Consider the following 27,528-nt stretch of genomic DNA (forward strand, 5'->3'; position numbering starts at 1 on the left):
GCAAGTCTCTTCATTTTTTCTAGACCTCAGTTTCCTTACTGTATGTGAGAAATATGGAGGTGTTTGGGCTCCACAAGAATGTGAAGGGAGAATTGTTAGTTTATATTACAAAGACCGGGGTCTGCCTATATTGTTACCTATGGGCAGGTACAGAGTTAAGATAAAAGATTTAGCCTCAATCTCATCAAAAACTGATGAGATTGCCCCACCTAGTTCTAAATTAACCTGCAGCCTTCTCCTTTGCACATGCTAGAGAAGGTAGGTGTTCTTGCTTATTAGTATAATGAGCAGGGTGGGGAAAATGTATGGGGACCAATGAATCAATTAGATTGTGACCCCAGCCAATGATTGGCAAGGAAGGGCAGGAACAAAGCCTTTCAAAGTGCATAAAAGATCTAACATTTCTGGGATTTCTTGCCCCTTTCCTACCTTGAGAGAGGTGTGCCTTATTTTTATAAAGATATCTTAATTAGGGGCAGCTAGGCCCTGGAGTCAGGAGTACCTGAGTTCAAATCCGGTCTCAGACACTTAATAATTACCTAGCTGTGTGGCCTTGGCCAAGCCACTTAACCCCATTTGCCTTGCAAAAACCTAAAAAAAAAAAAGATATCTTATTAAAAAGACCATTTTAATCACTCTGGACTAAGTATTCATGACCCATTAATAATATTGTATAGATAATAAAGTTGGATTAGGTGTTCTCTAAATTCCCTTTAAGATTTAAATTTATAATACTATAATTTGACTTGTAACATTACCAGATCACTGGCATAACAAAGTATTTTTATGAAGTTCTATGGTTCAACATGTTCCAGGGGTTACAAAGAGAAATGTTTACTCTAAGATGGCAATAGTTCTTATACCAAGATTAGCTCAAAATACATTCTTGACTTAGATATGATGTTTCACATCAAAGAAAGGAGGAAGGAAAAAATTTCTTGTTATATCCATGGATAGGGAAGGAGTTCATGACCAAACAAGGAATGAGTAGGATCTCTAAGATTAAAATGAATAGTTTTGATTACATAAAATTAACTAGGAAAAAAAAACCCTTTGCATTGTTTTGCTGATAAAAGTTTTATTTAGGGGGTAATTAGGTGGTGTGATGGATATAGCACCAGCTCTGGAGTCAAGATTCAAATCTGGCCTCAAACACTTGAAATTTACTAGCTGTGTGACCTAGAGCAAGTACTTAACAACTCCATTGTCCCACAAAAACTAAAGAAAGAAAAAAGAAAAAGAAGTTTCATTTCCACGAAAATTTATATAAAAACACTAAAAACAAAGCTGAAAGGCCTCAAGAACTCTTGATGCAATAAGTGATCACAATTCCAGAGGACCAATGATAAAAAGTGCTACACACATGGCAAGATGAATAATGAGATAAACTTTTTAAAAATATGATCAATGTAAGAATTTGTATGACTTGAATATTCATATTTATTATAAAAATTTTATTTTTATTTTTTCAATGGTGGGAAGGAGCATATGAGGCATGGTGGGAAAATAAATATGAATTTTAAAAGTTAAGGTAAATTAAAATTATATAAAAATCAAAGTGATATTAGTCATTGACAATTAAATTGCATAATATTGCATAATCACAGAATCTGAGGTTAGTGTGCTGCAATGGAAAGACTGCTGAATTTAGAGTTGCAAGATCTAAGGAAATATAAAACCACTCCAGTATCTCTGCCAAAATGTGATACATGGCTGGAAAAGCAATTAAACAAAAATAAGAACAAGAAGGAATAGGAAAGGGAGCGGCTAGGTGGCATAGTGGATAAAGCACCGGCCTTGGCGTCAGGAGTACCTGGGTTCAAATCCGGGCTCAGACACTTAATAATTACCTAGCTGTGTGGCCTTGGGCAAGCCACGCCACTTAACCGCCTTTGCCTTGCAAAAACCTAAAAAACAACAGAAAAAGGAGGAATAGGAAGAATGGAATTATAGGAGATTGTTATTGAATCACACTACATGTATGAGCTTGGGCAAGTTATTACCCTCAAAAAGTAGGATGGAATCTCAGAGAATATCTAGTCCAAATAATATTTGTGTATGGGAATTTCCTTCCATAACATCCCCACATGGTCCTCCAGTCCCTTCTTGAAGAATTGTAACGAAGAAAAACCATCTCCTAAAGTAACCCATTTTACTTTTGGATAGTTCTTATAGTTAAGTTTTCTTTACATAAAATCTGCCCCTTAGCAAGATCCATTCATTGCTCTACTGTCTTCTGCTTTGAAAAGGAGGAGAGATATAAAGCAATAAATATGGAAGATGATAGAATCTAGTGAAATTTTTTTAAGACTGAAGAGAAGTTGACTGCTTACAGACAACAAAAATGGAATGAGTAGGGAGAAAGGGAGATTGAAGATTACAGAGAAAGCAATTATGGTAGTGGAGGCTATCTATCTGCTGTAGAAGATGAAATAGGATGGAAAAAAAGACTATGTATGTGTAGAAGGATTAGCTTTAATGGAAAGAAGAGCCATCCCTTCAAATCACTGGAAAAAAAGAAAAGATAGCTTTGATATTGTTATGAGATGAAGAAAAAGGCAAAAACAGAGCTCACGGCTCATGGCTTCATTTTGTAGGGCTTGGGGTAGGGAAAAGGGTAATATGAAGTAAGAACCTCAGTTGTGAAGATGGAAGGATGTAAAGGATATGAAGAAGGAAGAATAGTGTAAAATTCAGCTAGTGTACTAAGGAATTGAGAAGTGAAGAAAGTATAGAGAAGCTGGATAGTTTGTGAAAGTACTGAGGGCTAGAGAGATCAAAAGTCAAGAAGACAGAGAATTATTTAGGGAGAAGAAAAGAATAGGAGGGCATCTAAGGTAACTTGATGGATAGAATGCCAAACCTGGAGTCAAGAAGATTCATATTCCTCAGCTCAAATCTAACCTTATATACTCCCTTATAGTGTAACCCTGAAAATGTCACTTACCTTGTCTACCTCAGTTTCCTCATCTGTAAAGTGAGTGGAGAAGGAAATAGCAAACCACTCCAGTATCTTTGCCAAGAAAACCCCAAAGAAGGTCACAAAAAGTCAGATATGACTGGAAAACAATTGAACAATAAAAACAAGAAGGAATAGGGAAAAAATGAAATTATAGGAGATTGTTATTGGAAATTTCAAAGTTCTTGATAGAAATTGAACAGTGTGGGTACTAGCAAGATCCTGGCTATGATTAGCCTAATCCTAACTCTAACTCTAAGATTGAGGAACAAGTTATAAATGTTGGGTAGATTGAGGAACCGGGAGTTTGCAGTATTTGAGGGAATATTAGCACAGATATAAAAGTGCCCTAATAAAAAGGCAGTAAACCAAGATGGAGAGGAAGACTGTGAGCCAAGCTTTGTGTCTGCCATTGTAGGGCTAATTTATTGATAGTTGAATTGTGTTCATTTTTCTTTTGGGAAATAAAACAAAAATTTATTTAAAAGGTTACAAGACATAGGAAGGTAGAGAGAGAGAGAGAGAGAGAGAGAGAGAGAGAGAGAGATAAAAGGACAGCCAAACAGCATTGGCTGTGCCATGGTCAGAGAAGACTGTGGCCCAGAGCCAGGGTCCAACCCAGGTTTTCATGTCTTGCCTCTCATCCAGAGGACAAAAGGTGAACTAACTCCCTTCCCCTTACTGGATCTGGAATTAGGTAGAAGGTGAAACCTAAGGAGATCAGCATAAAAATTTTACATTAAACAATGAATCAGTGATAATGGGAATCTCCACCCAATTTAAGCAGGTTACAAATTGTGTTAGAATCATAATTCTCTACTTCTAGTCAATTTATATCTCAAGAGTAAGAGGTAGTCATTTTACATCTCCACCCAATTTCTACATGATCCTGTTCATTTTTAACTGTTAAAAACGTTTTTATGGGGCGGCTAGGTGGTGCAATGGTAGAGCACCAGCCCTGGAGTCAGGAGTACCTAAGTTCAAATCTGACCTCAGATGCTTAATAATTACCTAGCTGTGTGGCCTTGGGCAAGCCACTTAACCCCATTGCCTTGCAAAAACCTAAAAAAACAAATTTTAAGCATATTCTGGAGAGAGAGAGAGACTAATTGAATAAGTCAATCAAATTGTCCTATCAAAAGGAAGCCTCCCTACTATTATAACTAGATGGGAATATCAATTGAATACAAAAGCATTCCAATCAAGTGTCTGATGAGTACTAATGGTTCATCATGAAATGAGATAATTATCACATAAGTAGAATGTTTGAATCCTGAAGAAATTTGTTCACATTTCTTTAAAATATCAGAGAGATTTTGGTTTTAATATACGGCAGCAGCAAAAAAGAAGTAGGAACATCTAGAACTGAGCCAGACCAAACTGGCAACCCAGTGTCAACAGCAAATGGAGAATATAGGACAGTCACTGACCCTACAGGCTTCCCAAAGCAAGCCAAATGTTAATGCCTTGCTTGATGGTTCCTTCATCAAGGCCTGCTTTTTCCCCCCAAACATCCCATCTCAGTGACACTGTTAATAGATTAATATATTCAATTGTGTTTTTATCCCATTTCCAGTAACATGAATTTTGACTCAACTGAAAAATAGCCTAAGGTTAACTAGATGTATGCAGATTAGAGAGTCAAATCTTTGCTTAAATGTTAGTTATTTCCCTAACCAGAGAGTTGGAACGATTATGATTATACTTTTCAGTTTTTCATCTAATATTAATATAAAAAGCAGTAAAAAGAGAATCACATGAACATGAGAAGCCATTATATTGTCCTAAAGCTTAAAAATAGCTAATTATTATTTCAAATCATTGAATGTAACATTAAAGGTATATGAATACAAAAAGTAAGTTTTATTATCCAGAAATAATTATTTTTTGCTTTCAGTCTAAAAACCAAAATTTCAATAATGAACTGTATGTAAGAAGTAGCATTAAAGATATCACTGAAGAAAAATTGGAGAAGTAACTGGATCACTCATGTATCAAGAGGGAGGAACATACACAGGAACTATACAAATACAATTTTAAAATATTTTTATTCAAATGAAAACATCTAAATAACTAGAATATTAATTGCTCATAAGTCAGTGAAATCAATGTGATAAAAAATTAATTTACTATATCAATCATACTACAAAGAGATTACTTTATAAAGTAAGGAAAAAAATAATAACAAAATTCATCTGGAGGAAAAAAGTTAAGAAAATCAAAGAAATCAATTAAAAATTGGGAGACAAAGCAGCAACAGGTCTATATCATAAAGTATTTGTTATTAAAATAATTTTGTAACAGTTCAGAAAAAGAAGGAAGTGCAGTAGCCTAGGGTTCAATAAAGCCAAATATTCCAGCTACTGGAATAAAACTTATTATTTGGCAAAAATTATTGAGAAGAATAGAAAACAGTTTGACAGAAGCTAGGTTTAAACCAGCAAACCAATTATAAGCAGAAAATGGATACATGACCTAGACATTAAAAGGAATATCATAAAGAAATCAAAGGAAATTACTTATGAAAAAAATTACTAGTCAGATCTATGCATAGGAGAAGAGTTCATGACACAAGAGATAAGTGAATTACAGAAAGTAAAAAAGTCAGTTTTACTTACATAAAATTTATTTTAAAATTTTTTTTGATAGAAGTTTTATTTTTATTTTTTCCAATTACATATAAAAATAGTTTTCAATGTCAATTTTTATTATTTAATTGAAATTTTATTTTATTTTTCCAATTGCATGCAATTGTAGGTTTTCAACATTCATCTATTTGCAAATTTATAAGTTCCACATTTTTCTAACACTATCACTTCCCTCCCCCCCTGCCCAAGGTGGCAAACAGTCCAGTAAAAGTTGTACATTTACATTCATGTTTAATATATTTACATACTATTTATGTTGTGAAAAAGGAATTAGAACTAAGGGGAGAGGGGAAAAAACAAGAGAAAGAAAGGAAAAACATAAAAGTTTTTAAAAAGTGAGCATAGTATGCATTCAGACTCTGATTTTTTTTCCCTCTGGATGTTGATGCAGTTATCCAAAGGTGGTTTCTTGGGGTTGTTCTTAAACATTAATTTTTATAAAATTTTTAGTTTCAATTTTTTCCTCCTCCGTCTCCTCTATTCTCCCTTTCCCAAGATGTTAAGCCATATGACATAGGTCACACATGTGTAATCATGTAAATATATTTCTATAATTAGTCAGATTGTAAAAAAGAAGAAGCAAAACAAGAGAAAAGCCTCTAAAAAAAGTGAAAATTCAGACTCCATAATTCTTTCTCTAAATGTGGATAATTTTTTGTCAGTTTATATAAAATTTCAAAAAGTTTGTGTACAGGGGCAGCTAGGTGGCACAGTAGATAGGGCACCAACCCCGGAGTCAGGAGTACCTGAGTTCAAATGCAGCCTCAGACACTTAATAATTACCTAGCTGTGTGGCCTTGGGCAAGCCACTTAACCCCATTGCCTTGCAAAAAAAAAAGAAAGAAAGAAAGTTTGGGTACAAACAAAACCAATATAGCTAAAATTAGAAGATAAACAGGTATATTGGGGAGGAAAACTTTGCAGCAATTTTTTTCTAATAATGGTTTTATTTTGAAGACATTACAAAATGATTTAAATTTAGAAGAATGAGTCATTTATAAATGGTCAAGTAAATGAACAAGCAGTTTTCAGAGAAAGAAATCCAGGTTTTCAAAGTCAAAGTTAAAAAATGCTTAATAGAGAAATAAAAATTAAATCAACTCTGAGTTTCCACATCACAACCCTCAGATTTAAAAAGTTGATTTAAAAAATTAGAAATATTGAAGAGAATGTAGAAAAACCAATACCAGTACTTTAATGTACTGTTGTTGTAGCTATGAAATAGTCCAGCCATTTTAAACTACATACTAAACATGTTAAAAGTTCATATCTTTTGACCTAGTGATATGGTTACCAGGTATATGTTTTAGAGCAGAGGTTTCAGACTCACAGCTCACAAGAATGTTTGCTACAAGAAAATAAACAAATACAATTTAACATAGATAATGTTATTTTGTTGTTTTCTAAGTCAATATTAGGGTCAGTAAAAATTTGTTTCCATTTGAGTTTGAGACCACATCCTACAGAAATCTAAAGGATAGGAAAACAATCCATAAATAAAAAGTATTTATAGTAGCTCTTTTTGTTGTGAAAAAGAATTGGACATTGACTGAATGGTGGTTCTTGTTCTTCATTCTTTAAGAGGACCAAAAGGACAATCACTATGTTAGAGTCAAGTTACAGTGTAACTCACTGTGTTTGATTAGACCAAAATTAACTTAGAATACTCTACCACAGGTCAGGCATAAATAGTCCACATACATATTCAGGGTGGATTCTCTAAATTTGTGCATGTCTAGTTTCTTTTGAGCCACTGCAATTCTGCTTTGTTCAAAGAGCACAGCATCTTCTCTGATGAGGTCCTGCCGTATGCTGGATGGTCCTGTGACAGTGTCTCTCATTTATCTGAGGTACAGTATGGCTTCAGAAAGAGATATAGTATCTGCTGCCCCACAACTCCAGAAGAAATGCCAGGAACAGAGCTGAACATATGTAGAACTGACCAAGGACTTTGATACTGTCAGTCATACGGGTTTATGGGAAATTATGTCAAAACAGGATATTTATCAATATTGTACACCAAGTTAATGATAACATGCTTTCCCGGGGTCTGGATAATGAATGAAGCTCTCGTGCTTTCCCAGTCACCAATGGAATGAAGCAAGGCTGTATACTCACTCCCATGTCTTTTAGCATGATGTTTTCAACCATGTTATCAAATGCCTTCAATGAGAACAAACACGGCATCAAGGTCAGTTACTGCACTGATGGCAAATTCTTCAACTTGAAAAGGCTACAAGCCAATTCTAAAGTGGAGGGAGTATTGGTGCATGATCTCTGTTTGCAGATGATTTTGAAACTGAGATTCAACAAAGAATGGAGAGGGTGCCCATCAAAGAATGGCTGAATAGATTATGATAAATGAGCATGATGTAGTATTATTACTCTGCTGAAAATGATGAAAGTGATGTTTTTCACATAACCTGGAAAGGTTTATATGAATTTATGAAGAGTGAAGAGCAGAACAAATTACACACTAACAATACTGTTAAGGCAAACAATTCTGAAAGACTTAGGAACTTGGATCAACAACAACTTTGATTCCAGAAGATGTAGGACGGACGGACAGACGGACAGACTGACAGCTGGATCTGGAGGGGAATCGATCTTGAAAGGAAAAATCAAGTCTGGACACCTGCGGGTCAAAAGAGTGCTCATAAAGGGACAGCAGGCAATTAAGGTAAGTATTTTTTTCATCAGGTCTAAAACAGGGAGCATTAAAATGGGCCAAGGGCAGTCTAAGGATAGAGGACATTATTTGAAAGTGCTAAAGCAGATAGTTAAAGAACAAGGCTTGTTAATAACAACAAAACAAGTGGAAGAATTTAGTGAATGTATACAAAAATGTCCTTGGTTTCCAGAAAGAGTATCAAGTATTGAAAAATGGGAAACTGAGTGAACATTTTAAAAAGGAAAGTCAGGAAGCATTTCCTATGAGAGTCTTTTCATTGGGTAATATTTTAAAAATCAGCCTGACTCCACCTGGAGAGGTTCCTCTGGCTCTGAGTATATTAAAAATTGATGTGGGGTGACTAGGTGGCACAGTGAATAGAGCACCGGCCCTGGAGTCAGGAGTACCTGAGTTCAAATCCAGCCTCAGACACTTAATAATTACCTAGCTGTGTGGTCTTGGGCAAGCCACTTAACTCCAATTGCCTTGCAAAAACCTAAAAAACAATGATGTAGATGTTCAAACTATTCAGCAGGAAGATAAGAGTGAAAAAGAGTGGTGGCTTTTACCTCCAAAGCCACCTCCAGACCCGTGCCTGCCTCGGGGTGGAAGGAGGGCTATGGAGGCCAAGGCCGCAGGACCGTACCTTCCCAGGAGAATCCTCTTCCCGGCTCCAGCTTTAGGAAATTGTACTGGAGAGTCTCGGGGATGCCGGGCCCCACTGACTCAGGCTGCCGCAGCAGCTGCTGCTCCTGGGCTTTCGCAGGTGGTGGCAACCCAGCCAGCCCCACCTCCTAACTCTAATAACCCACCTTCTGCTCCTTTACAGTCTAAAGAAGAAAATGCTACCAAAGATAAGGGCCATATGAACATTGCCCAAATAGCCATTAGAAAAGCAATGGGAAAGGCCATGGGACATGAGAGAGTCATTGTTCTCTTTTCTGTGCTTGAGAGACCTGAGCCAAAGATTCCAGGGATTGTTTTGAGAGAATACTATAATTTAGATTTTAAAACATTTAGAGAATTAAAATCAGCAACAAGCACGTATGGTAACAAGCAGCCCATATGGTTTGAATAAATATTAGGTAGACAAATATTAGCACCAGAAGATTGGATAATGATAACAAAAACTACTCTTACACCAGGAGATTACTTAATATGGAAAACTAAATTTCTTGAGAATTATACTAGTCAGGCTAAAAGAAATGAAGCAACAGGGTTAAGGACAACATTTGAAATGCTCTCTAGCACTGGTCTGTGGGCAAGAGTAAATAATCAAATTGGGTATAGTTTATAGGTACATGAACAGGCATGGCTAAAATTGTCTGGAAAAGAAGGAAGCAATGGGTGTGAGAGATCGGACAGCTTGTTTGCTCATGGCTGGCTTATCTAGATCTTGGAGTTAACTGAGAGAGGAGTTAAGAAAAAGCACTAGATAAGAGAGAGAGAATTGTTTCATAAAGACTTGATAAAATAAAATAAAATAGTAAAAAATGCTATTTAGAGGTGGCTAGGTGTTGAAGTGGATAGAACATTGGCCCTGGAGTCAGGAGTACCTGAATTCAAATCCAGCCTCAGACACTTAATAATTATCTAGCTGTGGGGCCTTGAGCAAGCCATTTAAATCCATTTGTCTTGCAAAAACTAAAAAAAAAAAAGTTATTTAATTTCAAAAAGAAAAGATAATCAGTTTCATTTAAAATATGTAATTTGATTATTACAAAAAATAATGGGATGATTGATGATTTAAAAAACAAAAGAAAAGAAAAGGAGACTCCCCTCCCAGAAAAGTTATTTGGTTTACTCTAAATTAATAGGGGACAGGGGATATTCCAATTAGGCTGAGGGATTTTTGAGTGACTGTTTGCCTTCTCAAAAGTTATAGTTATAGTTATAGTTAAAATCAAGAAGTGTTAGATATCAAAACTGAACTTTCAATGCAAAAATGTATTGTGAAAAGTGGAAGGTTCTCTGCATTTTTCTCTGGTTTCTTGGAAGATTTGTCACCTTTGGTGTTGTTATCCTGTTGTTTTTTGTCTTTGTGTAATGTTTAAAGGGACCCTCTAGTGTGAGAGCAGAGTGGGGTTTTCCTGAATTTGGGGGCCCTCTCTGGTTCTACATGCTTTGACTCCATTTATGTGTCTATATGTGTTTGCTTTAAAATACAGGCAGAGAGAAGTGTTTAGCTAGCTCTCAGATCTGCTGTTTTCTGTGTTTTGATTGGCTAATCTTTCCATTCTCTCTTTTTCAAAATCAGATCTTTTTTTTCCAAAACTCATGATTGGCACCAAAAAAGGAGATTTTTCCTGAGAATCATGTTGTTTTTGAAAGAGAAGGGGTTCTATTATTTTCTCTTATTTTCTAGTGTCTCTTTTCTGATCTGATAGACTAACAGAATTTTATTTACTGTTTTGGCAAATTATACTTAAAAGGGACCTAGGGGAAATTGAAATTGTCCCTATAATTATTTTTTGGACTGGTCTTAATTAGCATGATAAATATATATAATAAAATAAATTTTTTCGGTGAGCAAGGAATGATAAACAGTAAAGGTAAATAATTAGTGCATACTACCTTGATATCTCAAAATGTGAGGAATCTCCAATTCCCAGAACATCATTTTGTCAGGGAGGATAGAAAGCACTTTTAAGTTAGAGCACTGAGAAGATAGAATAGTACTGATACAGATAAGAAAGATTTGCAAACTTTTATATTTTGAAAAGAAGAATAATTTTAGGTAATTTTGACTGAGTTTGGAATTTATAAGATTATTAAGAGAACTATAAAGAAAATCTTTTAATCATAAAAAGGGATTTTAGAAACATCTGGTCTCAAGAAATTTTTATGTATTACAGAATTTTAGGGAGTAAAGGGAATATACATTAAATTGAAATGTGTTATGTATAAACAGTGAACTTTAAGAACAGATTCAGACAATTTTTTGAAATTTTAATATTGTGTTACAATAACAAACAATGGATGAATTGAAGTGCCAGTCATCACCTTTGTAAAGATTTGTTATAAGAAAACTGGATACTTTGCCAACAATGTTATATTTCTCAAAATCTTTTGGCTCAGAGAGATTGTGAAAAGCTGTGCCCCTTCCACCAATGTTTCTTAAAGGGAATATTTATATGTGAGATCAAAGTAACTTATTTCATATCTGTTATTTAAGAAGAAATTATATATGTATCCTGTAACCCCTGACATTGGTAAAAGTTTTGCAATTAATTTTTTTGAAATTATTATAGATATAAAAAAACTACATTGGATTTTTTTGGAATTTTTATATAGATACATAAAACTAAATTCATAGATAATCTTTTCTTTTTTTGAAAATAGGAGTGTATTTGAACAAGAGGAAAATAAGCTTATAAAACAGAGATGTGAAAAAAAAATTTACATGTAACAGATATTTAGTTATAAGGTTAACTTTAAGAGAATGAGATATCAGCATGGAAACATCATATTTCATGTAGGTTAAGAATTTAATGTTTAATTTTAAAGAAGCAAAAATGGTAAACTTAGGAAAAAGTTGTATAAGAAATTGGGAAGTTATAGCTTAACTTCAATTAGCTTCCAAAATACTGAATAAATGTGAGAGGCTTTGGAAAATGGATTGGGAGATTGAAAATTATGTAACCCATAGTTAGGTAATTTACTGATGAGCAAGATGTTGAAAAGTTATATGATCTAGTCTTATCAACATAAGCTATTTTATTGTAATGATGTCAAAGCCTGGAGTTAATTATTGATTACCTCTGTAGAGGTAATGAAAGAAAATATCTGAAGTTATGATACTCTAGGTTTCCTGAAATTTTTAAACAATGTGATGGACCTTCTTCTAGACCTGTAGGTCCAAGTATGAATGCAATTTAAAAAAAATTATTTTTAATCAAATCAAAAAATGTATTATATGCCTAATTAATGTTATTATTAAAACAGTCACAAACCTTTAACATTTTTTACAGATAGTAAGTATAGTTATCATGTAGTCAGATACATAGAAACAGCTTTTATTAAACATAGCACCAATGAAGAATTATTTCAAATCTTTAAAGATTTACAAGAAGTTATAAGAGATAGATACAATTTTTTTTTCATTGAATACATACATTCCCACACTGGATTGCCTGGGCCCATATATATGAAGACAATCATAGTGCTGATCAATTAACCCTTACATTTCTTATAAGCTTTAGTAGAAGAGCAAGTTAGGCAGTGTCACAAAAAAATTTCACTAGAATGCCTCTTTATTAAGGAGAGAATTTAAAATCACCAGAGAGCAAGCAAGGGATATAATAATATCCTGTCAACTATGCATTCCATATTTACCTACCCCTCCAAATTATTCTAAAAATCCTAGAAGCCAGGTTCCTAATGAATTGTGGCAGATGGATGTGACTCATTATACATCTTTTGGAAAAATGAAGTTCATTCATGTTAATGTAGATACATTTGGTTCATGTGCAATCACAACAGCACAAAGTTCAGAGGTTGCACAAGGTGTGATTGATCATTTATTCCATTGTTTTGGCCAGATAATGGCCCTGGATATACTTCTACGGCATTTAAACAATTCTTCCTGTATTACAATATAAAACATATTACAGGTATTCCCTATAAACCCACTGGTCTAGATTTAGTAGAAAGAAAACATAAAGATCTTAAGAGATTACTGGAAGTGCAAAAGAAGGGGGAATATATAGGGACAAAGGGAAAACAAGGAAGTAGAGTAAATCTTGCCTTATATACCATGAATTTTTAAACATTGAATGATAAACAATTAACACCTGCAGAAAGATTTTTTTTAAGGATATGCAACATGAAGAGAAGGGCATGGTCACATGGAAGAGTCCTAAGGCATCAAGAATGAAAATGACTGGATCCATTATTAACCTGAGGTCGAGGATATGCTTCTGTTTTGTCCACAGATGGAGAAACTGTCTGGGTACCAGAAAGAAACATCAGACCAAATGAATCAAGTAATATAGAAAATGAATAACTTACACTTAAGAAAGTGAAAAGGAAAAGATGAGAGGAGAATACATCATGGACTTATGGGATAATTTATACTCATGAACAATTTGGGGACTGTAAAAGAAATTGAATATTGGACTTATGTTCAAAACCCTCCATGGGTCACTACTCTACAATGGGGAGAGAGTATGGCTGAAACTATTAATTGGAGAAGCTGCAGATTATTTGGGATATAACAAAGTTCCTACTGGAGATATCAAAGAAGAGATGCTGAGAAGAAAAGTTAGACATGATTTTTCTGGTTTAAATACTGTGACACCTATGTTTTTATAAAACATGTACTATTGAACCATGTGTTAAAGTAAAACGAATCATTCAACTCATCCAAATATTTATAACATGGGAGCATTTAGGAACTTAGAAATATCAGGAATTCCATTTGTGGAAAGTATTTAAGGAAGAAAGATATTTCCTACAGAATCTCCTTGTTTAAATTTACATGCTTGGAATTTCAAAAATGAATGTTTTCCACCCTGGGTTACCAGTCATACCCCAGATAGAAGAATTTATGATCATTCTATTTTGCTTCAAGTGTGGAATTATCCTGATAGATACTCCATGTGGCATTCCAGGCTATATTAAACCAATTATATACCCAGAAATAGGGTTACTAATTCAGAGATATGGAAGGCTATGGCAGTTATAGATGAGATAAAATATAAACAATGGAATAAGACATTGGACAAAATATCTTATGCAGAAAAGAAATTGTCTGTGACTGCATGCATGGGACCGGATATTGCCTTCATGATAGGATTTTTCAAAGATGTCAATATTATCAGAGAAAAAAGGGGGATATGATGTTAACTGTTATAATTGCACTATTTGAATATGTATAAATAAGGAAGTGGAGGATGATGATGCTGTTTTCATGATAAGACAACCAAAATTTGCTATAGTACCCACCAAGGTAGAAGGCTGGTATATGTCTCCTGCTGATGAGTTCTTAGGGAAAAAAAGAGAGAATTAGGCAGAAGAGGACATGTTAGTTGCATTGTGTTTGGAATATTAAGTATCATAGCAGCCATTGTAGCAGTCACTTCAGTGACTATTTCTGTAAAAGTATGGAATAAGAAAAAAAATAGAAGCTAAATATATCCTAGAATTATCAGAAAATGCTCAGGAGAGAATTAACGAAGATTTTTATCATTTGATTAATGCATTACAAACCGCTGTAATGATCACAAGGGACAATTGCAATGTGATTGTAGATTTTCTGCTATTTGTGTTATACTACCTCACTTATTCCATGGGATAATATAAAAGGTGATTTGAATGGAATATGGTATAATGATTCTATAACTGTGGATATGAATTAATTGCATAAAATTTTTAATGATATTGCATTGGCACCAAGAATGGAAATGGACTCAGGTATTGATAATTTGTTTAACTTTATTCATAGGTTTCATCCTTTTTCATTTTATGAACCTATTAATGAGCATGCTTCCTGGTATCTTCGCATTATTGTTGATATTGTGTATTTGTCTTAAATGTCTTTTGTCACTGGGACAAAACATAGATCTCCTAACACACCACCTAAAGCTTCAGCATGCCTAAGAAGGGGAATCTATAGAAGGCTAGCCCCTGGGAGTGATGTTCCCATATGCTTGGTGATTTTCTTCACCAAAGTTTTGTATAGGGGAGGCTAGGTGGCTCAATGTATAGAGCACCAGCCTTGAAGTCAGGAGTACCTAAGTTCAAATCTGGCCTCAGACACTTAATAATTACCTAGCTGTGTGGCCTTGGGCAAGCCACTTAACGCCATTTGCCTTGCAAAAACCTTTAAAAAAAAGTTATGTATGAATTATTGCTCATTGTATGGATCCATTGGCTCACCAATGAACCTTGACCTAGGACAATCTGTGGCTCTGAGGGTGGTTGTAAAAGGTTTCTTTGATAGAAAGTATGCATATTTCTAAGAACAAATATTGTAAATTTACCCAGGAAATTGTGAAACTGGGTCTCCTTTAACCAGTCATTCCTGAGATAAGTTTTTGCTATAAAAAGTCTGAGTTTCCAAAAATAAAGTTGGTAGATTTTTTACTTCCCAACCTTTTGTGTTTAGGTATGTTTTTCTACCTGACCTGACTCTCAGGAATTCATGTCCAGACCCACACCAGAACTATTGAGGGAGATAAGGAAGAAGAAAAGATGGACTTCTTTGATTGAAAAAAATTAATTAAAACCCCCCAATAAGCTATAGGAAATTTGGCAATTCCTGTGCTACTCCAATTTGGGATCAATAATTTATGAGATGAACTTAGAAAATGACTTAGATTTGGTTTTTCCTCTTTTTGAATTATAGGAGAAGGTAGATTGTAAACCTCCTTCCTTGCTTCTCAGAGTAGCTTCACATTGTGTCATCACCCCACCAAAAATGAATGTTTCATGCACTCTCTTCCAAAGGAAAGACAATTGAAAGATTAAAATGTGTTATTGATGGATGGGAATTAACATTGGAAGAGAAGCTTTCTGAAAATTTTTCTTAACTCAGAATTTAAACTTTTCCTACAGGGTTTGAACTTCAATTACTTTTATTTTTTTGTGGCTTTTTTTTGCAAGGCAAATGGAGTTAAGTGGCTTGCCCAAGGCCACACAGCTAGGTAATTATGAAGTGTCTGAGACCACATTTGAACTCAGGCACTACTGACTCCAGTGCTCTATCCACTGGGTCACCTAGCCACCCCTTTTCAGTTACTGTTAGAAATTACCTCTCTCCTGAAGTACCTCTTTGGTAATTGAAATTCAGTGGGTTTTAAATCATTGCTAAACTCTAATCTCAAGAAATTGATCCAGATTTTATTTTTCAAGGAGAATCCTTATCCTTTAAATTAATTTCTGCCCAAGTACAGTAAGAGATTACACATATTTTTTTGACTCTGGGGGTAAAAAAAAAAGCAAGGGTTGATGAAATTGTTGAGAACATATTTTCTAATAATAATAAAGCTTTCCAAAAATGCACTGAACTACCCCTGTAGAAAATGGTTTCTCCTTTCATTAGATGTCTTTAAATAAAGACTTTTTGACCTCTGACAGGATGCTGCAGAGAATCTTTAAGAAATGAGTGTCTGGGTTCATGTGCAGGTCTGATCAGCTTGCCTAGATAACTTAAGATGGTGTCTTGGCACAGATGATAGAGTATAAGGAAGGAATCTTAAAGATTATTGTAATTGGTTTGGGAGATTAACTATATAGTTGTGAAAATCCTGAACTAAAAGAAGGCAGTTGAACAACCTGCCTTCCTCTATAACTCAACAAAAGGAAAGCCAGGTCTTCAAAAGGGTCTGACTCAGATTCAGTTGCCTCTTTGCTGTGTTTGTATCTGGATGAGGAAGGTGACTATTTTATTTGTGGCATATGGTGAGAATACATCCTTGACGTACTGGGGAGAATGTTTATACATTTGTTTTTGTTATATCTGTGAAGTAAAAATCCTTCTGAAAGCTAATCAATAACTATTTAATTGGGAGGGCAGCTAGGTGGCACAGTGGATAGAGCACCAGCCCTGGAGTCAGGAGTACCTGAGTTCAAATGTGGCCTCAGACACTTAATAATTGCCTAGCTGTGTGACCTTGGGCAAGTTACTTAACCCATTGCCTTGCAAAAAAAAATATTTAATTGGAACTGGTATTAATTATTGACTTCTTAAAATGGAGGGAACACAGCCAATGGAGCCTTGAGTCAATAGCAAAGAAAACAGAAACTTCATTTTTGTCAGGGTAACCTGGAAACTTGAGGTATGATGTAATCCAACTGGTCCTGAGAAAGTGGGGACAGAGTTTTCTTGCTTGAGATAGACTAGATGAACTTCAAGGTCCAGCTTAGTATAGTCTGCATTGTAGATGATTGTAACACAAGATGTTTGACCAGGATATGAAGACGAATTTCTCCTAGTCACAGTTGTCCAGCTTGACCAGATATAGCCATAGGTTTGCAACTTATGATACACAACACTCAGGCTTGGTATGATGCCAGTCTTGTTCTCTGACCCTGTAAATGCCCATGCTAGTGAGGAGACTGTGAAAAGGTGAAAAGTGAAAAGCAGAAGAAGAAGAAGAAGCAGAGTAGGAATGAAGGACAGATAAATGGGCAAGTGGATTGGGAACTTGTGAGTGAATATACAGATTGAATTATGTGTGGAACTGACCCTTTGGCTGCTTTGCTGCTAGAAACAACAATAAAATGGTAAAAATCTCTTCTTCATGCCAGACAGCATTCCTTTGGTCTCTCTGAATTAAAGAACCTTCAGATGGGTGCAAAACCTCCAGAGTACCTGCTTAAAATTGGCATACCTGGCAAGATTTTGTTTAAGGCCAAAATCTCCTGCACTACAATTGACAATGAGGATGGGATTTGATTGGGAATTCTTGCTCCTCCCAATTTGTTTTACTTGATTAATAATTGCTTTTTTCCTTCTCCCTTTCTCCAACTTTGAGATCAATTAATATTCTGATATTATTTTTTCTTTTATTAAATACTTTATTTGAATTTTACAATTTTTCCCCCAATCTTACTTCCCTCCCCCATCCCACCCCCAAGGAAAGCAATCTGTCAGTCTTTACTTTGTTTCCATGTTGTACATTGATTTAAATTGAGTGTAATGAGAGAGAAATCATATCCTTAAGGGAGAAACAAAAAAGTATACGAGATAAGATCAGACAATAAGATATCTGGTTTTTTTTCTAAATTAAAGGGAATAATCCTTGAACTTTGTTCAAACTCCACAGCTCTTTCTCTGGATACAGATGGTATTCTCCATTGCAGACACCCCAAAATTGTCCCTGATTGTTGCAATAATGGAACAAGCAAGTCCATTAAGGTTGAACATCACCCCCATGTTGATGTTAGGGTGTACAGTGTTTTTCTGGTTCTGCTCATCTCACTCAGCATCAGTTCATGCAAATCCCTCCAGGCTTCCCTGAATACCAGTCCCTCCTGGTTTCGAATAGAACAGTGTTCCATGACATACAAATACCACAGTTTGTTAAGCCATTCCCCAATTGAAGGACATTTACTTGATTTCCAGTTCTTTGACACCACAAACAGGGCTGCTATGAATATTTTTGTACAAGTGATGTTTTTATCCTTTTTCATCATTTCTTCAGGGTATAGATCTAGTGATGGTATTGCTGGATCAAAGGGAATGTTCATTTTTGTTGGCCTTTGGCGTAGTTCCAAATTTCTCTCCAGAAAGGATGGGTGAATTCACAGCTCCACCAACAGTGTAATAGTGTCCCAGATTTCCCACAACTCTTCCAACAATGATCATTAACCTTTCTGATCATATTGGCCAGTCTGAGAGGTGTGAGGTGGTACCTCAGAGAAGCTTTAATTTGCATTTCTCTAATAATTAATGATTTAGAGCAATTTTTCATATGGCTATAGATTGCTTTGATCTCCTATCTGTAAATTGCCTTTGCATATCCTTTGACCATTTGTCAATTGGGGAGTGGCTTTTTTAAAAATATGACTCAGTTCTCTGTATATTTTAGAAATGAGTCCTTTCAGAATCATTAGTTGTAAAGATTGTTTCCCAATTTATTACATTTCTTTTGATCTTGGTTACAGTGATTTTCTCTGTGCAAAAACTTTTTAATTTAATGCAATCCAAATCATCTAGTCTGTTTTTGGTGATGTCCTCTATCTCTTCCTTAGTCATAATATTCTGATATTACTAAGATTCAAGAGTCTGGGGAGGCTAGGTGGTGTAGTGGATAAAGCACCAGCCTTGTAGTCAGGAGCACCTGGGTTCAAATCCGGTCTCAGACACTTAATAGTTACCTAGCTGTGTGGCCTTGGGCAAGCCACTTAACTCCATTTGCCTTGCCAAAAACCTAAAAAAAAAAAAAAAAAAAAAAAGATTCACTGCCCATTAGAATTCTTCCTAACCCTACCTTTTAAAAGTGTAAGATCCTTTATTATTTTGTTTAAAGGTTTGTTTACCTGGATAAGCTGGGATTTTTTTTGCTGTCCAGTTTATTTTTTCCATTATCATATTCAGAGTTTCATTAAAGCAATTAACAACACAGTAAAGTTTAGAAGATTAAATCATTTGGGGACTTGGAGTTCAATTTGATACCACTTAAGTTAATACAAGTGAATTCTATTATGTGCCACCTACAGTGCTAGGCAATGGAGATAACAAAACACCTCAAAACAGAACAAAAAACAATCACAAAGTCTCTGCCCTCAAGGTGTTTGAATTCTATGAAGAAAACTATCTACAAAAATATGTACTATAAATAAAAAGAAAGCAATAGGCAAGGGGTTGAAGGAGAAGGGAAAGCGCTAAGGACAGGGAGATCAGGAAAGTTCTCCCATGGAAGGTGGCTTATGATCAGTACAGTGAAGGAAACTAGGAAGTCAATAATGAAAGCAAGATGACTAACCTTGCTGGATCTTCTTGGGTATAAAGTATGATGAACTCATATTTGCTGATTTCATATGTCATTTTCATTACTCAGTAAGTTTAATTTTTCTAATTAAAAAATAACCCAATTAGGTTGTAAGCTCCTTGAATGCAGAGACAATTTTTTTTGCTTCTTTTTGTATACCCAGGGCTTAGCACAGGTAATGCCTGACACATAAAAAGCACTTTATTTATTTTTATTTATTTATTCAGCTTATTAAGCTGAGTTGAATTCTGTATACCCAACACTTAGCAAAGTGCTTAGCATATGGCAGGTGCTTAAGAAATGTTTATTGATTACAACACCAAAGTTAATAAAGAGGATCTGATAGGTAAGAAGTCACTCAGGGGGCAAGATTTAAGCATTTTATCTTGAACTCAATCCCCCACCCCTCCCCACAAAAGAAAAGTCTCCTACTGCCTTTTATGATGCCTGAAATTCCATCGTTTGAACTTGTCCTTTAGGTTTTTGAAGGATGTTCAGTCTTCTAGAGTATCCTTTTATAAAGAAGATGGTGGTGGGGGTACAATTTTAACCAAAATAACAACTATAGTTGACAATTGTCTGAATAATACTCTACAGAAATGGTATACAAGATGGGAAAGAGGTAATAACAGTGAGGAAAATTTGCTAGAAAGAGAAGTAGGAGAGTGCTGAAAACAAAGTCCTGTTCAAAATTTTAGACATTCTTTGAGTTGACTCTAATACTAGGTCTTTTAGTTCAGATTTGATGTTGGAGTGAAATGAGGTACTCACATGTCACTGAATAGTTAACAAAAAGAGGTTTACTTTGCCATACTGCATGTGGAAAAAATTGGTCATTAGAGCAGGATATGGTGAAGAATGTGGTAACTCTTGTGATCCTCAGAAATCTACGAAGTCAGAAGGGGTCCAACACATAGCTGAGACATTTTATATCCTTAGATGACCAGAAAGCAGTTTCATGGAAGTCAATGCTAATCAAGTCTAGTGTGGTTTTGACATGGTCTCTGTAATGCCATCCACTCCATCTAGAGCCATCGCCAGTTATCTTGACACTGTCCTGCCATTGGACTGTGATGACTTAGGAAGAAAGAGTGAGGCTGACAATTTTGTGCAAGTCTGCCTCACAAATCCAATTCACCCATGAATCAAAAGACATCAGCCATACCTTTTTACCATTGCTCTCTCAAAGTCCTGTGGTGCCAAAACAACAGGTATAAATACACAGGGAGCCGTAGTCTCAACTTTCACTGTGATCACAATTTTTTAAAAATATATACCCCCTTTTAGATATTTAATGGTGGTTTTTTTTAAATAAATTCTCCAGGAGGTGTCTCTGTTGTCTCTCATGGGAAGCAGCAGTGGGATTCAGCAGGCTTTTAAGGATCATACTGCTCAGTTCCTAGTACAAGGAAGGGGTTAGAAAAGGTACCCTAAAAATTGTCCACTTGCTCAACTCTGGTCTGATTACCACAGCAGGTGGGGATCCCACATTGCAGTCAAAACACAAACAATTGTACAAAAGCTTCTTCAAAGATGATTCCTCTCAACAACAGTGCATGGAATATGACAACACAAGAATAGACCAGAAAGAATAGATCTTATTGCAAGAGAAATCAGCAGATATAATCAAATAGCAACCCTGAGTGAAACAAGGCTGACAAATGAAGACCAGATTACTGAAGGTCTACAGAGCCATTGTGCTGACCCATTATTGTATGCTGTGAAACCTGAACAGTCAACCAACATCAACTGTAGACCTTTGAAACCTGTTCTCTTAAAATCTAAGGGTTCATATCAGATACCTATTCTTAGCCATCCTTATTCCAAATTTGAATGGGGAGAACTTGGTCCCTGTCAAAATTCCAATCAATACTTTTCTTAGAATTTATTGAATTTTAAAAATTTGAAGCTTAACAATCCCCAAATAAAATACACAGCAGAACAGAAATGTTTTACATGAATCTGTGATTCTGTATTATATGCATTTTGCTTTTCTTTTAAGTGTAAAATAAATTCAACATGTAACTTCCAAAGATATTCTGCTAATTTGTGACTCCTCCTGGTCTTCTGTTTATTTAAAAAATGCTTCACTGATCCTCTTGTTTGGTTTTTTTTTTGAGAAGGGAGAGGTTTCTATTCTTAGTGACCTCCCTCCCACCTCTTTTCCTGGATGAAAAAAAGAAAATAAAAACTCTTGTAACATATTTATGAATCTATATCTAAATTAAGAAAATCAAATTTCTACATTGTCCATGTCTTATAATAAATGTATGCCTTATTTTGCATTTGAGTTCATTGCATTTCTCTCAGGAAGAAATCATAGGTCTTCTGAAATTGAAATTAGATTACCATCATTTCCTTTTCAGAAGTTAATTCTGCCTAATTGGTGAGAATTAGAATCAAATTACCATGTATTGACTTGCCCAAAATAACACAAGTAGGTAGTTATTAAGTGTCTGAGGCCACATTTGAACTCATGTCCTCCTGACTCCAGGGTAAATGCTCTATCTACACTGTATCATCTAGCTGCCCCAGCTACTATCAAGTACTTTCACTGAATCCTACAATTTTTGAAGGATAATTTTATGATCAAATGGTTTCAAAAAAAAATATGAGAAGATACACAGTTGATACAAAGTAAGTGAGCAGAACTAGGAGAGCACTGTACATAGTACCAGAAATAAAATTATACTATGATTGGGTATAGCAAACAATATAATGATCCAAGATACTTTTGAAGGACTTCCAATGAAAAATGTTATCCACCTCCAGAGAAAGAAGTGAAGAAATTTGAATTTAGATTAAAGCATACACATATTTTTTAGTTTTTTTGCAAGGCAATGGGGTTAAGTGGTTTGTCCAAGGTCACACAGCTAGGTAATTATTAAATGTCTGAGACCGGATTTGAACCCAGGTACTCCTGACTCCAGGGCCAGTGCTCTCTCCACTGAGCCACCTAGCTGCCTGCTAAAGCATATTTTTAAAGGTTTTTTTTTTTTTAGTGATTTCTTTTGCAACATGGCTAATATGTTTTGCATAACTTCTCATACAGAATCTATATAAAATTGTTTTCCTTCTCAAGGGAAGCAGGGAGAGAAAGAGAATTTGGAACTCAAAATTGTAAAATAATTAATGTTAAAATTTTTTTAAAGTTATCATCAAAGTAAGTCAAGATATCGTTAAGTACTCTACTTTGGTAGAATGATAATTCTAGGAGATGTCTAAATAATTGAAATCTTCTATCATTATCATATTATGCCTCTGTTGGTTCCCAAACTTTTCATTCATTCTTTTCCTCTGTCCAAATTGTCAGTTATCTACTCTGATGTCAGTATTACTTGCTTCCGATTCTATTGATTTTCAACAAATGCTCCCCATCATGCTTTCTCCTCCTCTAACTGATTCCTGTATCTTTTTACATGAGTATAGCATTTAATACTAATTTCCAACCCCTTCCCTCTCTTTTTAACCTATTCTGCTTCTTTTCTATAAGTTATACATTCCCAGCTACATATTCCATCATCAAGTCTCAGTAATAATCATGGGGGTTCAATTTTCTTCCTTTCAGTAGATCTCTAGCACTTTACTTATTTCTCTTTTTTTTTATTTAGTTTTTTTTTTTTTTGCAAGACAAATGGGGTTAAGTGGCTTGCCCAAGGCCACACAGCTAGGTAATTATTAAGTGTCTGAGACCGGATTTGAACCCAGGTACTCCTGACTCCAGGGCTGGTGCTTTATCCACTACACCACCTAGCTGCCCCCTACTTTACTTATTTCTCTTGAACAATCCAACCCCAAATAAAATTTGTTAGGGGATTTTTGATTCCAATATTAATGGATATGATATGTGTAATAATTATGCTAAGTATCTAGATAATTTTACAACTCCTATTTTCTCAGGAGATTTTGACTTGGGAGTAAATGACACAGCTTAAAGTGATCAATCAGTTCTTGACACACTCACAATTCCTGCCTTCCTAAACTTGTGAATGCTAAATGAACTAAATCAGAAATTGCACAACTTGTTCCTATCAGGATAACTTTGATTCTATACTCCACTGAATAATCACAACCCCAAGATTTGAGATAATCAACTTAACCTAACAATACTGTTCTTAGAATGCCTATACATGTAGGACTCCTATGAGAACTGTTTCAAGACTTGAGAATGATTGTGTTGTGTTCCTCCCAACTTGTGATTTTTATTATGTATATAAACTCTGCCTTTGCCCGCCGAAAGAGATCATCTTAGTAGGACCTTGGGTTTGCAAACTGTCTTCCTTACTCTGAATTTAATTAAACCATTAAACTGCTACTTGATTCCTACAGACCAGTCTCTGGTCTACTTAGTTTACCTCTGGCCACTTCCAGGTTAGAGATGGGTCCAGTATGGACTAGACAAAGAAACTCAACTACTGACCACTTTCTGAACATGTTATTTTCTTTACTCATTCCTGTCCTTATACCCTGAATGCTTCTACTCCCTTCTACCTATCTTAGTTTGATAATATTTTAATCCAGTTTTCTAGACCTACTTCAACTGTTCTCTCCCCTCATAAAGCCTTCCCTAATCTTCCAAATAAAAAATAATTCCCTCTTTGTCCTTTCATAATGTTGTATCTCCCTGTGCAAGCTTTGCACAACTTCATATGCTATATTAATTTAATGATGATTATATCCATTTATAGACATGTCTCATTTCTTTACTAGATTTCCTTTTATCCTGAGATCATGTAAAATATCTTCTGTCAGGATGAGTTTTTTTTGATTACTAAAATACAACTCCAAAACAATCAAGTTTGGGACTGACAGATGTGTAAAATAATGTTAGTCTTGACCTCCACCCTTACCTAGAAATCTAACAGGAAAAGGAAAGGACTAATCTTAACTTGAGACATTCTTCTTGATTTTTGTATTTGTATTTGATTTTAGAATTGATGGCTTTGACCAAAGAAGCAAAGAGTATTGTCTCTTAACAGAATTTCAGAACACCATTCAGCTAAACTCATTGGGAATCAGTACTGCAATGCCAAGAGAGAAGCTCAGAAACCAACAGAGATTATGGGACCAGCAGAGATCCAACAGAGTCACCTGCCCAATGAGTAATGGTCAAATAAGGGTGACTCGGTGACATCACCTCAACAATGTTAGTATCTTGCAGTTTTATAAGGGTGGATTGCCCTTCCATGCATATATTCCCTAAATATTGTCTCTTTGGTGTGATCCCTGTGCAAGCTTATTCTCCCCACTAATGAAGTATGCACTTTTGGGAAAGTGGGTGGATCTAGATTTATTGGGAAAAGAGAGTGAATGTTCTATTGTAATTTCAGTAATGCTGTCCTGGGGTTTAGATCTGGGGTAATCTATGTAGTGATGGTAATTAAATGCAGGGTACCTAGAGATATTACCAAAAGAGAAAATATAGAAAGAAAAGAGAAGGAAACCCAACCAGAGTCTTGAGGACACACCCACAGTTACTGGGCTTGATGTAAAAGATAAATTAGCAAAGGAGACTGAGAAAGAGTAATTATATAGGTAGGAAAACAGGGTGAAGCAGTTTCATGAAAAACCAGAAAGGAGAGAATATGTAAGAGGAAAGTGTGTCCAATGATATAAGAAAGATAAAATTAGAGAAGAGGGCACATACAGATTCTTGGTAACTTTGGAGAAAGAAGTTTCATTTGAATGATCAGTTCACTAATCAGATTATAAAATATTATGAAGAAAATGAGAAGAAAGGAAGTGGGACCATGGAATAGAAGGACCAATCTGCAACTGGTCTGATTCAACAGGTCTCTTGGTTTCTGATTCCTGACTGGTCTGGGCTGGACTGGACAAGTGAGTAAGTTGTTTGGATGTTGAACTTTGGGTTGGGCCAAGCTAGGCAATATATTAATTAGAGTGCTGGGTTTGGAGTCAGAAAGACCTGAATTCAAATTTGACCTCAGCTACTGACTAACTGTGTGACCCTTGGCAAGTCACTTCACCCTGTTTACCTTAATTTTCTCATTTGTCAAATGAACTGGAGAAGAAAATGGCAAACCATTCCAGGATCTCCACCAGGAAAACCCCAAAAGGGGTCACAAAGAGTTAGACAGGACTGAAAAAAATAACCAAACGACAAAACAGCAGGTCACTTGGCCCTTGGTCTGATGCCAGATAGACACAAATAGACCACTTTGCCTTTGGGCAACTGTAGTCAGCCTGGGTCGGGCAGATCCCCAGGTAGAAGGACTTTACTCATGCAAAACATCTGCTAATGTGTCTGGGTTTACTCTTTGATGGCCAAGCTTCAAGGTCACACCTCCTTTAGTTACTGGTCTAGCTAAGGGGTTTTAAGAAGTGCAGCTCTTCTTACTAGCACAATGCTACTGTGACCTTTCAATTAAGACAAGAACCCAGTGTAAGATTGACAGAAATCTCTTTCCATTGTCCAAAAGCCTCAGCTACAGAAGTGGGGAAAAAAAACCTAGCCTTCCAAATCAGTTTGCTCTTTATTATATTTTTCCTTAAGTTTGGTCACCCACTAGATTCCTTTAGAAATCTCTTAGATAAATGGCTAAAGACAAAGAGTGAAATGAGTACACTCAAAAGCAAAGGGCAAGTTCATTGTCTCCTGGCTCATTCATATGCAATTGAGCTATTTAAACATCAGACTCTCCCAAAAAGGGATGTTTATTTTGTGCCTGAATACTTACTTTCCATTTCAATGTCTATTGAAATGTCTATTGCCTTCTTCAGCCAGCCTTCATTCTATTAAGTCCCTATCTGCCTTCTCTGTACCCAGTCTACAATTTTTCCAATTCAATTTTCAAACAGCTACCAAAATAATCTTCCTTCATTCCAGGTCTAACAATGACATCTCTTCATTCATAAACCTTCAATTACTTCCTGGTGCCTTTGGAATATAATAAAAAGGCCTTAAGGTCTTTCATAATCCACTTCTAATTTACCTTTCTAGACTTATTTCACATTACTTCCCTTCCTGAGGGCTATTGTTTTTAATATTCAGACTGCTATCTCCAGTCTCCATCTCTGAATCCCTGGATTTAAGCACACTATTTTTCCCATCTCAACTCTCCCACTCCCACCCTTGTTGCCCTTGAGGCTCCCACCCAGGTTTAGAATGCACTCTCTTAATTCCTAGTGCTCTTTCTCCCAAACTACCTTGCAAGTAACTACTTAATACACATTTTTTAATATGTGCTTGTCTCTCTCCCTTTAGAATATAAACCTCTTGTGAGTAGGGATTATTTCATTCTTTGTATTTCTATACCCAGTAGCTAACATAGTGCTCACCACATAGTTGGCCCTTAAAAATCATTGTTGATTGATGACTTGATTTTTAAGTTTCATAATTCTCTTCACTCTAAGCTCCTCTCAGGGGTTACCTCCTCTGGCACGCCTTCCTTGATCTCATCATCTAAAAGTAATCTGTCCATCATTTCCTAGAACATTTTACTCCCACCACAAATTACTATGTATTATAGATGTCACTGGAGGGTCCCTGAAGAATGCAAACTTTAGGAAGACAACACTTTATTTTGGTTTTCTGTCTGTATTTTGAGCATCTTGCTTAAGAGAGTACTTAATAAGGATCAATTAAGTAGGTGCCTAACTGATGTTAAATTGGTTCATCATTCTTTGGAGTTAAATATGTGTATGCAGTCTATTTGGTAAAAGCATACCTATTTTGCTAGGCAGAATACATTGGGATGATTTGAATTAGTTAGATTCCTGCAATCATGTTCATTCCAGCCTATGGTGAGGAGCTCAAGGACAACCAGTTGAGATTGGGGAATTTTGTTGACA

At 35.5% G+C, this 27,528-nt stretch overlaps 1 long non-coding RNA gene across 1 annotated transcript; it reads left to right on the top strand.

Annotated features, from left to right (window-relative positions):
- The first annotated feature begins 7,714 nt into the window (after window positions 1-7,714).
- Window positions 7,715-25,975, top strand: LOC141489901 (uncharacterized). The gene is made up of 3 exons (XR_012469020.1): window positions 7,715-8,287; window positions 24,649-24,862; window positions 25,509-25,975. It is a non-coding gene; the product is annotated as an uncharacterized LOC141489901 (long non-coding RNA).
- The last annotated feature ends 1,553 nt before the right edge of the window (window positions 25,976-27,528 follow it).

Source organism: Macrotis lagotis, chromosome 5 (assembly GCF_037893015.1).
Source record: "Macrotis lagotis isolate mMagLag1 chromosome 5, bilby.v1.9.chrom.fasta, whole genome shotgun sequence".
NCBI lineage: Eukaryota > Metazoa > Chordata > Mammalia > Peramelemorphia > Peramelidae > Macrotis > Macrotis lagotis.